The sequence below is a fragment of the Pollachius pollachius genome, assembly GCF_949987615.1.
Source record: "Pollachius pollachius genome assembly, chromosome: 4".
In the NCBI taxonomy this organism is placed as follows: Eukaryota; Metazoa; Chordata; class Actinopteri; order Gadiformes; family Gadidae; genus Pollachius; species Pollachius pollachius.
The window spans coordinates 13,499,350-13,514,182 of NC_136937.1; the positions used below are offsets into that span (position 1 = coordinate 13,499,350).

General features: G+C 40.9%; 1 pseudogene across 1 annotated transcript; it reads left to right on the forward strand.

Moving 5' to 3' along the window:
* The first annotated feature begins 583 nt into the window (after positions 1-583).
* LOC307074345 (myosin heavy chain, fast skeletal muscle-like) lies at positions 584-8,835 on the forward strand (annotated as a pseudogene). Its single transcript has 32 exons — positions 584-790; positions 891-1,034; positions 1,125-1,281; positions 1,373-1,400; positions 1,529-1,637; positions 1,754-1,846; positions 1,929-1,992; positions 2,108-2,206; positions 2,360-2,463; positions 2,781-2,919; positions 3,070-3,188; positions 3,275-3,424; positions 3,515-3,685; positions 3,778-4,081; positions 4,203-4,276; positions 4,357-4,444; positions 4,549-4,666; positions 4,786-4,909; positions 4,986-5,122; positions 5,211-5,466; positions 5,564-5,806; positions 5,884-6,060; positions 6,147-6,292; positions 6,381-6,471; positions 6,562-6,951; positions 7,057-7,183; positions 7,359-7,477; positions 7,595-7,791; positions 7,876-8,059; positions 8,159-8,324; positions 8,426-8,550; positions 8,643-8,835. The product of its transcript is annotated as a myosin heavy chain, fast skeletal muscle-like (transcript).
* The last annotated feature ends 5,998 nt before the right edge of the window (positions 8,836-14,833 follow it).

Below are 14,833 nucleotides of genomic sequence, written 5' to 3' on the forward strand. Positions count from 1 at the left end.
AAAACTGTTGTTGAACCACCTAAGGCTAGAGGGTAATGCAGAGTGATGTTACAGATCTTACTTAATGAAATATTTGATGCATAGTTTGAATCTAACTTGATATTGGTGTTTCATCTATTGCTGTGCACCCTGGTGGCTCACATGGTAGAGTGCTTACAATTAAGGCTCAGTCCTTAAAGCAGCGACCCAGATTAATTCTCTCTCTCTCTCCTTACCAGATCTTCCTGTCTAACTCTTACTGTATCTGTCAGAAATAGAGCAAAAATATATGATCTATTGTCATCCAGTGTTTGTATTTTTAGGAATGTGCAATTACAAAGACATACAATTATATGAAAGTTGCAAAACTTTCATGTTTCATTTTAATTTGTATTGTATGTGCTGAAATACCATCAGTTAAATCAGCTAAAAATATTACGTCTTTCTATTTCAGGGCTGAAACTTGAAGATTCTCATTAGAATAAAAACAAGGTACGAGTTATTTTATGTCGGCCATACCTATCTCACTGTGAACGATTTGATGACAATAGCATATGAGATACATCAAAACATTTTCTGTTTTTTCTGCCAGTAAGCTGCCACCATGAGTACGGACGCGGAGATGGCCTATTATGGCAAGGCTGCGATTTACCTCCGTAAGCCAGAGAAGGAGAGGATTGAGGCCCAGAACGCGCCCTTTGATGCCAAGAGTGCTGCATATGTGGCTGATGCTAAGGAGCTGTACGTCAAGTGTACCATCATTAAGAAGGAGGGTGGCAAAACCACCGTTAAAGTCTTGGCTACAGAAGAGGTAGGCTGCTTTTCATTTATCGCCATGCAGCAAATAGTTTGAAACGTTTCAAGGTAAAATATGAAACAAAACAAAACTAAAAATGGTGTGCCTTCTTTAGGAGAGAACAGTCAAGGAGGATGATGTCACACCCATGAATCCTCCCAAGTACGACAAAATTGAGGACATGGCCATGATGACCCATCTCAATGAAGCCTCTGTGTTGTATAACCTTAAAGAGCGTTATGCAGCATGGATGATCTACGTAAGATATTTAACCTACTAAATGAAGTTAAATATTACTTAATAATATCCCAGATCATATTAATAATCATGTCTGAATGATTTCCTTCAGACCTACTCTGGGCTGTTCTGTGCCACTGTAAACCCCTACAAGTGGCTCCCAGTGTACGATCAGGAAGTTGTCAATGCCTACAGAGGCAAGAAGCGTATGGAGGCTCCACCCCACATCTTCTCTGTCTCTGACAATGCCATCCAGAACATGCTTACTGGTATGTATAAGCAAATGTGGTATAAATAAATGAAATTATGTTTGGTTGAAATGCTTGAATAAATGTTATTTTATTTTTTTCTATTTTGCAGATAGACAGAATCAGTCTGTATTGATCACGTAAGTTTTGTTTTTTTCTTGATGTTCAGTTGAATGATTTAACATTAGAAGAAAAATCGTATCCCACAAAAATCTCAAAGAATCGGGGAGACGTAAAAGACTTCTAATTACCTTATTTTCATACCCAGTGGAGAATCCGGTGCTGGAAAGACTGTGAACACCAAGCGTGTCATCCAGTACTTTGCCACCATCTCAGTGGCTACTGACAAGAAGAAGGAACAAACTTCCAAGATTCAGGTATGCTTAAAATCAGTACACTTTATAAAGAATTATCATCATAGATGACATGAAACACACGAGAGATGTAGGGACGCCCTGAGAACTGAGGATCAATACTGGAACTTTCATCATAGGGGTCACTGGAGGACCAGATTATTGCAGCCAATCCCCTGCTGGAGGCCTACGGTAATGCCAAGACTGTGAGAAATGACAACTCATCTCGTTTCGTAAGTACAAACTTAGTATGTCAAACAATGAAATAAAAAACTTGATCTGTGACAAAAACTTAAGTGAGGCTTTTCCAAACAGGGTAAATTCATCAGAATCCATTTCGGTGCAACTGGTAAACTGGCCAGTGCTGACATTGAGACTTGTAAGTACCAAATACTAGTACCAAATTACCAATGAAAAAACTCACAATGGGTTGAATAGGTTTTGATTTATTAATGTGAATCCAAACTTTATTTTATTAAAATAAAACCCTAAAGATCTGCTGGAGAAGTCCAGAGTGACATTCCAGCTTCCCGATGAGAGAGGCTATCACATCTTCTACCAGATGATGACCAACCACAAACCTGAGATCATTGGTAAGGTGGTGTAATAGTGAGAAATAATTGCAGTAAGATGTTATGTTATACAGGGTTGCCTTTAACTTATGTTTCATTTTGGATTTTGGAGTACAAAATACAAAAAATAAAAATGACCATATTATATATGTTAATTACATTTTCTTTCTCTAGAAATGACCCTCATCACCACCAACCCCTACGACTTCCCCATGTGCAGTCAGGGTCAGATCACTGTGGCCAGCATTGACGACAAAGAGGAGCTGGATGCTACTGATGTGAGTCAATGTTTACAACTACGTTAGGTAGCATTTTTAGCAGGAAATAACTGGGACCAAAAAAATGTGGGATTTTTGGCAGATTAGAAAAGTGGGAGGGCTTTAACTCAGTGTTGCAGCCTAAGGTCTCTACTCAGAATAGTTGCAGGCCGAGCTAAGTGCGTTCTGCTTACGGCAGCTGTCTGATTCCAGAAAGCTCTATATGTTTCTAACCTAGGTAAAGGGCTTTTATCATACTGACTATGCAAGGTTATATCCGCTCTGAAATTTTCCAGACTTTTCGTATAATCTATGAATTGATTATCTTTTTCCTACAGCTTGCCATTGATATTTTGGGTTTCAACAATGACGAGAAGATGGCCATCTATAAGTTTACTGGTGCTGTGCTTCACCACGGTAACATGAAGTTCAAGCAGAAGCAGCGTGAGGAGCAGGCCGAGCCTGATGGCACAGAGGGTAAGTTGATTGCGTTTTATAACAACCACTGGACATTTCCATAGCTCAGGTTTGCTGCAATTAATTGTATTCACAATGTTTAAATATGTGTAGAAATTGAGCAATTTCCACAAAAGGATCATACTTTTTTCTTTCATATAAACAATTTAGAGGCTGACAAAGTTTCCTACCTACTTGGTCTCAACTCTGCTGACATGCTCAAGGGTCTGTGCTACCCCAGAGTGAAGGTCGGAAATGAGTTTGTCACTAAGGGACAGACAGTACCTCAGGTATGTTAATACCATGGAATAACTATCAAAAAGTGATTGTAATAGTAGTAATTTGTATGTATATCTAATCTCCCACCCTGCTCTAGGTGTACAACTCAGTGAGTGCTCTGGGCAAGTCTATCTATGAGAGGATGTTCTTGTGGATGGTCATCCGTATCAACCAGATGCTGGACACCAAGCAAGCAAGATCATCCTATATTGGTGTGCTGGATATTGCTGGTTTTGAGATCTTTGATGTAAGATTGCATTTCTTATAATATAATTGTCTCAGTCTAAAAGCAGTGTCTCAGTGGATGAACATTTGCTAAACTAATGTTCTCTATCAGTATAACAGTATGGAGCAGCTGTGCATCAACTTCACCAATGAGAAACTGCAACAGTTCTTTAACCACCACATGTTCGTCCTGGAGCAAGAGGAGTACAAGAAGGAGGGTATCATCTGGGAGTTCATTGACTTCGGCATGGACTTGGCTGCCTGCATTGAGCTTATTGAGAAGGTAAACATGACTTGTACAACAAAATATGACCTTTCACAGTGTCATTCAAAACTATCTTATCATAATGTTGCCCAATATTTCTTTCTAAATAGCCAATGGGCATCTTCTCCATCCTTGAAGAGGAGTGCATGTTCCCCAAAGCCTCAGACACTTCCTTCAAGAACAAGCTGTATGAACAGCATCTTGGCAAAAACAAAGCATTTGAGAAGCCCAAGCCGGGGAAGGGCAAGGTTGATGCTGACTTCGCCATGGTGCACTATGCTGGTACCGTGGCCTACAGCGTCGCGGGCTGGCTGGACAAGAACAAGGATCCCCTGAATGACTCTGTTATTGGGCTGTACCAGAAGTCCTCAAACAAACTGCTGCCTGTCCTGTATCCCGCTGTTGCTGTTGAAGGTACAATATCTGTTTGGGGTCTCAAGTATTACGTTTTTGTATGTTTCAACGTTACTATGGAATTGTAACTCTCATTTTAAGCATTTCAATAATTATCATTATTTAAAAAATGATGTTATAGATGCTAGTGGTGGTGCCAAAAAAGGTGGCAAAAAGAAGGGTGGTTCCATGCAGACTGTGTCTTCACAGTTCAGGGTAAGCATTTTGAGAAAACATTCATTCTTGAAATCCATTTATTCGTAGTTTCTTTTAATTCAAATATCTTATGTGAACAGGATAATTTGGGAAAGCTGATGACCAATTTGAGGAGCACCCATCCTCACTTTGTGCGTTGTCTCATTCCCAATGAGTCAAAAGTTCCAGGTAATAAATCTTAAAATACTCTCTAAATTACAGGTTGTCGTTGTAGTAGAATATACCAAAATAACAGTCATATTTTAAAGTCTGAAACCTACAACACTTCACAGGAATGATGGAGAACCACCTGGTTATCCACCAGCTGAGGTGTAACGGTGTGCTGGAGGGCATCAGAATCTGCAGAAAGGGCTTCCCCAGCAGAATCCTCTATGCTGACTTCAAGCAGAGGTATTAACGCTTTGACAGAACAATTATGCTGTCATAATTATGCAATAACTTCATTTATACAATCATATACTTGTTTATATACCCCGTTCTTTTAAACAATTAACATTGCACTCCTACAGATACAAAGTACTGAATGCAAGTGTCATTCCGGAGGGACAGTTCATTGACAACAAGAAGGCTTCTGAGAAACTGCTTGGGTCAATTGATGTACCTCACGACGAGTACAAATTCGGACACACCAAGGTCTGTTTATTATTGTCAATAAGTATATTTGTGCTTGATTGAAAGTAACTTTCTGACTAGTTTTTCTTACCTTAAGGTGTTCTTCAAAGCTGGTCTTCTGGGTACTCTTGAGGAGATGCGAGATGAGAAGCTTGCATCTTTGGTCGGAATGGTTCAGGCTCTCTGTCGTGCTTACCTCATGAGGAAGGAGTATGTGAAGATGACAGCTACAAGGTATGTTTCAAAAGATTAATGCATAAGAAGATATGCTATTTTGTCAAATCAAAAATGTTGCATTAAATGGACCGCCTTTTCGCCACAGGGAAGCTGTTTACACTATTCAGTACAACATCCGCTCATTCATGAATGTCAAAACCTGGCCATGGATGAAGGTGTACTACAAGATCAAGCCTCTTCTGAAGAGTGCTGAAACTGAGAAGGAGCTCTCTGCGATGAAGGAGAACTATGAGAAGATGAAGACAGACCTGGCCACTGCCCTGGCCAAGAAGAAGGAACTTGAGGAGAAGATGGTTTCTCTACTGCAGGAGAAGAATGATCTTGCACTGCAAGTGGCCTCTGTAAGTAAAAATATTTATCCATCTCAACATGTACACACAATGAGATCCATGTGATAAGACATTTGATATGACTGATTTGATGACACATTGTAAACAGGAAGGAGATAATCTGAATGATGCTGAAGAGAGGTGTGAGGGACTCATCAAGAGTAAGATCCAGCTGGAGGCTAAACTCAAGGAGACAACCGAGAGACTCGAGGATGAAGAGGAAATGAATGCTGAGCTGACTGCCAAGAAGAGGAAACTGGAGGATGAATGCTCTGAGCTCAAGAAGGACATTGATGACCTGGAGCTTACCTTGGCCAAAGTGGAGAAGGAGAAACATGCTACTGAGAACAAGGTTTGTAAAGATTCTTTGAAAGGAGATAAATTAAAATACAAATAAGCATGTTTTACACATATGTCTGCTTTGTTTAGGTGAAGAACCTTACAGAGGAGATGGCCTCTCAGGATGAGAGCGTTGCTAAGCTGTCAAAGGAGAAGAAAGCCCTCCAAGAGGCACACCAGCAGACGCTTGATGACCTGCAGGCAGAGGAAGACAAAGTCAACACTCTGACCAAGGCCAAGACCAAGCTTGAACAGCAAGTGGATGATGTGAGGTTCCTTTTTTTTATGACATTAGAAAAAACCTGTAATTCTTTTGAAATGCAGTCAAATAATAATATATTTTTTAATTGCAGCTTGAAGGTTCTCTGGAACAAGAGAAAAAACTCCGTATGGACCTTGAGAGAGCCAAGCGAAAGCTTGAGGGTGACCTGAAATTGGCTCAGGAATCAATAATGGATCTTGAAAATGACAAACAGCAGTCTGATGAGAAACTCAAAAAGTAATGTGAATGAACAAAAATCATGCTTTGATTAGAAAGATTCACAAGAAGTATGTTAATAAGTTGTGTGGTATTGTTTCATCATCAGGAAGGACTTTGAGACCAGTCAGCTTCTAAGCAAGATTGAGGATGAGCAGTCCCTGGGTGCTCAGCTTCAGAAGAAGATCAAGGAGCTTCAGGTAAGACAATGTATATGACAATCCCACATAATTCATAAAGGTCATTAATATTAGTACATTTTTACAAAATATGTGTTCCTTACTTATTAGGCCCGTATTGAAGAGCTGGAGGAGGAAATTGAGGCTGAGCGTGCTGCTCGTGCCAAGGTTGAGAAGCAGAGAGCTGATCTCTCCAGAGAACTTGAAGAGATCAGTGAGAGGCTTGAGGAGGCTGGTGGAGCCACTGCTGCTCAGATTGAGATGAACAAGAAGCGTGAGGCTGAGTTCCAGAAGCTGCGTCGTGACCTTGAGGAGTCCACCCTGCAGCATGAAGCCACTGCTGCTGCTCTGCGTAAGAAGCAGGCTGACAGTGTAGCAGAGCTGGGAGAGCAGATTGACAACCTCCAGCGTGTCAAGCAGAAGCTTGAGAAGGAGAAGAGCGAGTACAAGATGGAGATTGATGACCTCTCCAGCAACATGGAAGCAGTTGCTAAGTCCAAGGTGACTTATCTTTGAAATTAAATGCAAAATACGATATTATAATTAATACTATATAATCTGTGTAAGAAACCACTTGTGTTAACAAGTAAAACGTTGCATCACCAGGGAAATCTGGAGAAGATGTGCCGTACCCTGGAGGACCAGCTGAGTGAAATCAAGGCCAAGAGTGATGAGAACAGTCGCCAGATAAATGACATCAGTGCTCAGAGAGCAAGGCTGTTGACAGAGAATGGTAAGTATTCACAATTGCTTAAAAAAAAAAGATGCATATTAAAATAGCTCTAACGATAACCATAAATAACCTTAACACTAACCTCCAACAAATGCAACCCAACCTTATTCATATATGTAGGGGAGAAATGTGGTATTGCTATATTTTATAGCTTACAATTTATGTCATCACCTAGGTGAGTTTGGTCGTCAGCTCGAGGAGAAAGAGGGTCTCGTCTCCCAGCTTACCAGAGGCAAGCAGGCCTTTACTCAGCAGATTGAGGAGCTGAAGAGGCTCAATGAGGAGGAAGTCAAGGTAAACCATCATTTTTAATCAATTAATTTGATTAACATGATTCCATTATGTCATTGCAGATTCTACATTTTTGTATCTTTAAATGAGTTAATTAATTGAGTCAATCACCTTTTGCAGGCCAAGAATGCTCTTGCTCATGGTGTGCAATCAGCCCGCCATGACTGTGACCTTCTGAGGGAGCAGTTTGAGGAGGAGCAGGAGGCCAAGGCTGAGCTGCAGCGTGGAATGTCCAAGGCCAACGGTGAGGTGGCTCAGTGGAGGACCAAGTATGAAACTGATGCTATCCAGCGCACTGAGGAGCTTGAGGAGTCCAAGTGAGTATAATATTTAATACTTTTGCTAAAGTTTACACTATATTTGATGAATGTCACAAATTAAACCATGTTATACTTTAACAGGAAAAAGCTTGCCCAGCGCCTTCAGGAGGCTGAGGAACAGATTGAGGCTGTGAACTCAAAGTGTGCCTCTCTGGAGAAGACCAAACAGAGACTCCAGGGTGAGGTGGAGGATCTCATGATTGATGTGGAGAGAGCCAATGGACTGGCTGCCAACCTTGACAAGAAGCAGAGGAACTTTGACAAGGTGTGTTGTCATTCATTGAGATGGCCGTTTAAATTGTATTATCATTTGATTATTCTTCAAGTGATTAACATGTACCGCTTTATTAACAATATTGTGCAGGTTTTGGCTGACTGGAAGCAGAAATATGAGGAGGGCCAGGCAGAGCTTGAAGGAACTCAGAAAGAGGCTCGTTCTCTCAGCACTGAGCTTTTTAAGATGAAGAACTCCTATGAAGAAGCTCTGGATCAGCTGGAGACCCTGAAGCGTGAAAACAAGAACCTGCAACGTGAGTTAAACTGTTCATTTCGGCATCAATGTTTCCAAGATTACTACATATATAACTTTATTGGAATTCATGCAAACAACAATATGTAACCCTCTCAACAGAGGAGATTTCGGACCTGACTGAACAAATTGGTGAGACTGGAAAGAGCATCCATGAGCTGGAGAAATCCAAGAAGCAAGTGGAGACAGAGAAGAGTGAGATCCAGACAGCCCTAGAGGAAGCTGAGGTGACTACAATAAAAAGAAAGAATCGAGCAAAATTGTATTTATTATGAAATAGAATATGTAATGAATATGCCAACATTGGTTTATAATTTAGGGTACTCTGGAGCATGAAGAGTCCAAGATTCTGCGTGTCCAGCTGGAGCTGAACCAGATTAAGGGTGAGGTTGACAGGAAGCTGGCTGAGAAGGATGAGGAGATGGAGCAGATCAAGAGAAACAGCCTGAGGATCACTGACTCAATGCAGAGCACGCTGGACTCTGAAGTCCGCAGCAGGAATGATGCCCTGAGAATCAAGAAGAAGATGGAGGGAGATCTGAATGAGATGGAGATCCAGCTGAGCCATGCCAACCGCCAGGCTGCTGAGGCTCAGAAGCAGCTGAGGAATGTTCAGGGACAACTGAAGGTATGAACTAAACTACTGTCCAGGACATTATATCTGGACATTTGTTTCCTGTTGTGACATCTTCCATTTTCATTTTCATATTAGGATGCCCAATTGCATCTTGATGATGCTGTCAGAGGAGGTGAAGACCTGAAGGAGCAGGCTGCAATGGTGGACCGTAGGAACGGTCTCATGGTGGCTGAAATTGAGGAGCTGAGGGCAGCTCTGGAACAGACAGAGAGAGGCCGCAAAGTGGCTGAGCAAGAGCTCATTGATGCCAGTGAGCGCGTTGGACTTTTGCACTCTCAGGTAAACAAACACATTCTTCCAAGAAATGCTCCCAAGTTCCCTAAAATATATAGCAAGATTATATGCGTGTCATAACCACTGACATTCATTTTAGAATACAAGTCTTCTGAACACAAAGAAGAAGCTGGAGACTGACCTGGTCCAAGTCCAGGGTGAGGTGGACGACACCGTCCAAGAATCCAGGAATGCTGAAGAGAAGGCCAAGAAGGCCATCACTGATGTAGGTTTGGTATTATTTTCTTAATTCATTGAATTGGACATTGCTTGAACTTTCAATTAATATGTTATATTTTTTATTAGGCTGCCATGATGGCTGAGGAGCTGAAGAAAGAGCAGGACACTAGCTCTCACCTGGAGAGGATGAAGAAGAACCTGGAGGTCACAGTGAAAGACCTGCAGCATCGCCTGGATGAGGCTGAGAACCTGGCCATGAAGGGTGGCAAGAAGCAGCTCCAGAAACTGGAGTCCAGAGTAAGATACTGGCACACATGGATGTATTTACAGTTCCAGCACTATACAAGTATATTTAATGAAAATATTTTATTTCTTAAGGTGCGTGAGCTGGAAACCGAGGTTGAAGGTGAACAGAGACGTGGAGTAGATGCTGTTAAGGGTGTCCGCAAATATGAGAGGAGAGTGAAGGAACTCACCTACCAGGTATAGCAGTTTATATTGAAAAAAATATTTAAAACAATGTAAATCAGAAAAGATTACAGTTAAGAGACTGGGGCATAACCATTTGCATTACTTTAGACTGAAGAAGATAAGAAAAATGGTGCCAGACTCCAGGATCTTGTTGATAAGCTACAGCTGAAGGTGAAGGCTTACAAGAGGCAGGCTGAGGAAGCGGTAAGTAGAAACGACGTCACAAAATCAAGTTATTACATCAATTTTGGTACGTCTTATTTAAACAAAATATGAATCTTCCTACAGGAGGAGCAGGCCAACTCTTACCTGTCCAAGTGCAGGAAGGTTCAACATGAGCTGGAGGAGGCTGAGGAACGTGCTGACATCGCTGAGACTCAGGTCAACAAGCTGAGGTCTAAGAGCCGTGATGGTGGCAAGGTAAGTTCATCACTGCATAATGGTGTGTTTGCGATGCATCGTACACCAACTGCACAAGTTGCTATTGTGATGTAAATTTTTGGCTTGTAGCACTTATAGTGCAGCCGTCTTTGTTTGTCGAGTCGTACGATTAACCTCACTGAACTCATTTCACTCTCAGAATACCGAGATATTACGACCAAAAGGGGAGTGCCTCGGTTAAATTACGCATGAAATCTGGGAGAATTCCCACTTTGCAACTCGTGCGGGTGGTGTACAAGGCATCCCGAACACACCATATGCCCATTGACTGAGAAAGAAATGTAATGCAAACAAAATTGGACAAAATGTTGGTTGGTTTAATTTTTTTCTTTTTTCTCTTCCCCAGGGAAAGGAGGCAGCTGAATAAGATGTAATGCATCATTGTACAATTAGAAAGGCATGTCATAAAACATGACTTTTTGTTTATAGTAAATTATGAGCTGCAATAAAATATTACAAAGCATCTTTTTTTTCGTTGGTAGTTTGACTAATTACTTCAGTATTTTGAGCAACAATGGGCCATTTATCACCATTTCACCAACTTTTGAATTTGAATCTGATAGTCGATATTAATGACACTCATGAATACAGAATTGTAAAAATCAGCACAACTCTGGAATGGGTACTAGGAAATATATTATAACAGAAAATGAACGCTGAATTATTATATGTACATTCATTATTATTATTTTTTTTAATGATTCAAAGTTGTGCCTTGAAGATGGTTTAGTGTACATTTAAGAGGTGAGATAACAATTGATACTGGGGAACAAACAACCACAAAACAATTTCTGAAACTAAATGGGCTAGTGAACCTTTAACCCGAGAACAACAAGTCCTGAATCCACTAAGGATCTGCCTTATTATGTTACAATCACTCACCATTAAGTAATATTAGTTAATAAAAGTTAACTAAGGGCTAGAAATCATTTACTAATGGTGTTCATGATGAATAAGGAATGAATGTAGTGTTTTTCAATGTTGTGAACATTCAAAAGTATATTCTACATATAGTACATGCCATTTAACAGGACATTGTTTTCATTGGCAATCTTCCAATCAAACTAGCCTGAAGCTCCAATGACAGCACGAATTGTCCTCCAAATGTTGTCTTTTTTTAAATGTTCTCCTATAAACAATGAGTGATTCAGTGAATCACTTTTCAGAGTGATTCAATACCCCTCCGCTTCACATTGGGATAGTGCTTCACCCTGCCAGGGTTTATTTCATGATAATGACTGGCTCACTGTACATTACACCTTACTAAATGAATTGGCAGGGGGAGACGGTGATCAAGAACAACCATGTGAGGGAGTCAGACTGCCCCTCTAGTCCATGTTCACAGCATCCAAAATGTTTCAGAAATTTAGAAAATGTATCAAATTTTGAATAATCAATTCAATTCAATTTGGTTCCTAATGGGCCTTGACGCCGGACGAATGTCTCTATTGTAGCATCATCCATTCAGTATTTCTCCCGAACTTACAGATGGCTAGTCAGACACTGTGAATTGGCATTATTTCCAAGAATCTCTTTAAACACCTACAGTCGAAAGATTTGGCCAGTCTCACCCATACCCTCTGAATTACTTTCTACTGATTTGAAGTTGGCATGTAAACATTTGACAAGCATTACCAAAAAATATGATGCAACTAGACCGACAAAGAAAAAGAAGGCTGATCACATAACCCTTATGCTCAAATTAAAACACTGGCTTCCTATGCACTTCAGAATTTACCTCAAATTATGTCTGCTATAAATAATTTACGAACACTGGGCCAAAATATATCGCTGAACTGCTCGCTGATGATGAACCCCGTAATCAGCTTAGGTCATCAAATCCTGGCCTTCTAACTGTTCATCTTTTACCTATCATGCTGCACACAGGGCCGGATTAAGTAATTTTGAGGCCTGAGGCTATATACCAGGAGGAGGCTACTATATCGCTCCGATGCACATGACACGCACACAAACCCTCGGCACGTACACTGACACATCAGCGCTTTGAAGTCCACAGAACAACTCTATGAATATGATCGCACACTAGACAGTTTAAAGCCAAGGAACAAATGTATGTGCAATGACATACACTGTAGACTATAAAAAAACAATAATGTAAATGTACACAGATTTCAATTTATTCCAAAGTAAAAACAAAATAGCCAGGGTATGGCCATTGTTACCACAATCCCAAACACACAAAAAAGGCAGTCAGATATTCCTGGAGTGCAAGTGCAACATATCCAGGGTAGAAAGCGTTTGAATTAGCCCTACATACAAACAAGCTATTTTAAAACTATTTTACAATAAAGTAGTGTAGGCAGCAGGTGGCCTATATCAGGGAATAAACATTTGACTCACCATCACCAATATTGATGATGTTAAAGGGCCAGTTTACGGCTCTTTCTCAATGCAAAATCATGAATGAGCTCTTCAAAGTCAAGTTGGCGCAGCAGGTCATGCTCTATGGAGCGCAGCAGTGTGGTTCCGGAAGTAACGATCCCATTAATTTTCTCCATAGAGGCTCTGATTAAAAGCCATAATGTCGTTACCATCTGAAGTATACGTACCACGTGCCGTTATACTGTGAAACGATGATATGCTCCTGCAGAAGCCACAAGTTAATGACGTAAACATCTAGTTTTTAGAAAAACACGTTTATTTGCGATTTCTTTTCAACCACTACACCATAATCTATCTCTACTATACCCATAATCCAAAAGTGCAACATGACTGGAGATGATTGGTGGAGCTTGCTGTTACCATGGAAACGTTTACTGCACCCGCAAAAGTCAAGTCATCCATATCTACTACTGAACTGGATAATTTAGCACAGAAACCATGATTTCCCTTAGATTAATGGAAAGTTAGAGAATTTTTGTAAGGCCTATAGAGGAATAATATTAAATAAAAAAAACATTTTTATTTTTTTTATTTTATTTTAATATTAAATAAAAAATAAAGTAAAAATATACGATGTAGCACTAGCAAGGCTTTTTTTATAATGTTGGTTGCATAAAAGCTAAGAATGCAGAATATTTAATGAATATGTAACTGGAATATGAAACTGAATTCTCATTGAAGTCAGGAACGAAGGAACGTACCATGTCGATGACAACGCCATACACTATATGAAACACTATACATACACACACACGTACACACACACGCGCGCACACACACACACACACACACACACACACACACACACACACAAACACACACACACACAATATATGACACAACTTGTATTAACAATGTAAACAAGAAAATAATGACAAAGGGTATAAAATGGAAGTAATGTGCTAAACTAGTGGTTGGAACCATTGTGGAAGGTTTCACAATGGTTTATTATTTTCCAAATTATTTTTTGGCCAGTATCAAATCCTTAATGGATGTGACTATCTTGACGAACGATTGCCTTGGTTCCAGGCTTAAAACTCTTTCTATAATGATTTTAAGAAAAGTAAATGCAGAAAATTAATGGGTAATTAACTTCAGTCTGTCTTCACAGATAGATGTCCTCATTGTATGCCTAATAATTCCCAATTTGGAAAACGATCTCTCCCCACTGGCATTACTGTCGGCGCTATGTCAACATTTGGGAAAACACTTTGGAGATGCCTCTCCCCTATAAATGAAAGTAGATTCCTCACTGTTGGATATTTTAGATCATACATCCAGTTAGAATAAGGGAGGGAGACAAATGGGAAACGGCTTTTAACACACCACTTGTTCATTTTGAGTACCTGTTTATGCCTTTTGAACTAACCTATGCCATAGCTGTTTTCCAGGCTCTTGTGAATGATGCTCTCTGCAACCTCCTCCACCGTTCAGTTTTTGGCAACGATTGACAACTTTAAAAGAAATTCCCGCAACATGGAGGAACACAACATCCGCTTGAGGCAGGTTCTCCAGAGACTCCTCGAGAGTTCAATGAGAGCTCTGTGTTATTCCTGGGATCCATCATTGAGAGCGTGGAGGTGAAGACTGATCCAGGGAAGGTGCAGGCTGTTGCAGAGTGGTCTACACCTACGACTGTTAAGCAGCTCCAGTCCTTTCTTGGCTTCTCCAACTCCTACCATTGGTTCATCAGGGACTTCAGCAGTGTGGCAGCGCCTTTTGCCAAGCTCACCTCTCCTGCAACTCCCTTCTCCTGGACCGCTGAGGCAGATGCTGCGTTAAGGGAGCTTGAGAGATGTTTTACTTCCGCCCATGTCCTCATCCACCCTGATCCTTCACGTCAATTTGTGGTGGAGGTGGATGCTTCAGATTTGGCGAAGTTGTGTCCCAGCGCTCCGCCTTCCAGAAATATCAAGACCAACACTTTCTCCCGCCTTTTTGCCTCTGAGGGGTTGGTTCCCATCTGCGAAACTATTCTCCCGTCGTCCTGTGTGGTGGACGCGGTGACATGGGAGATTGAGTCGTTGATTTGGGAGGCCACCTCACTGAACCGGACCCAGGCAATGGCCCTACAAATCGTGTCTTTGTGCCTGTGTCAGTCCGCT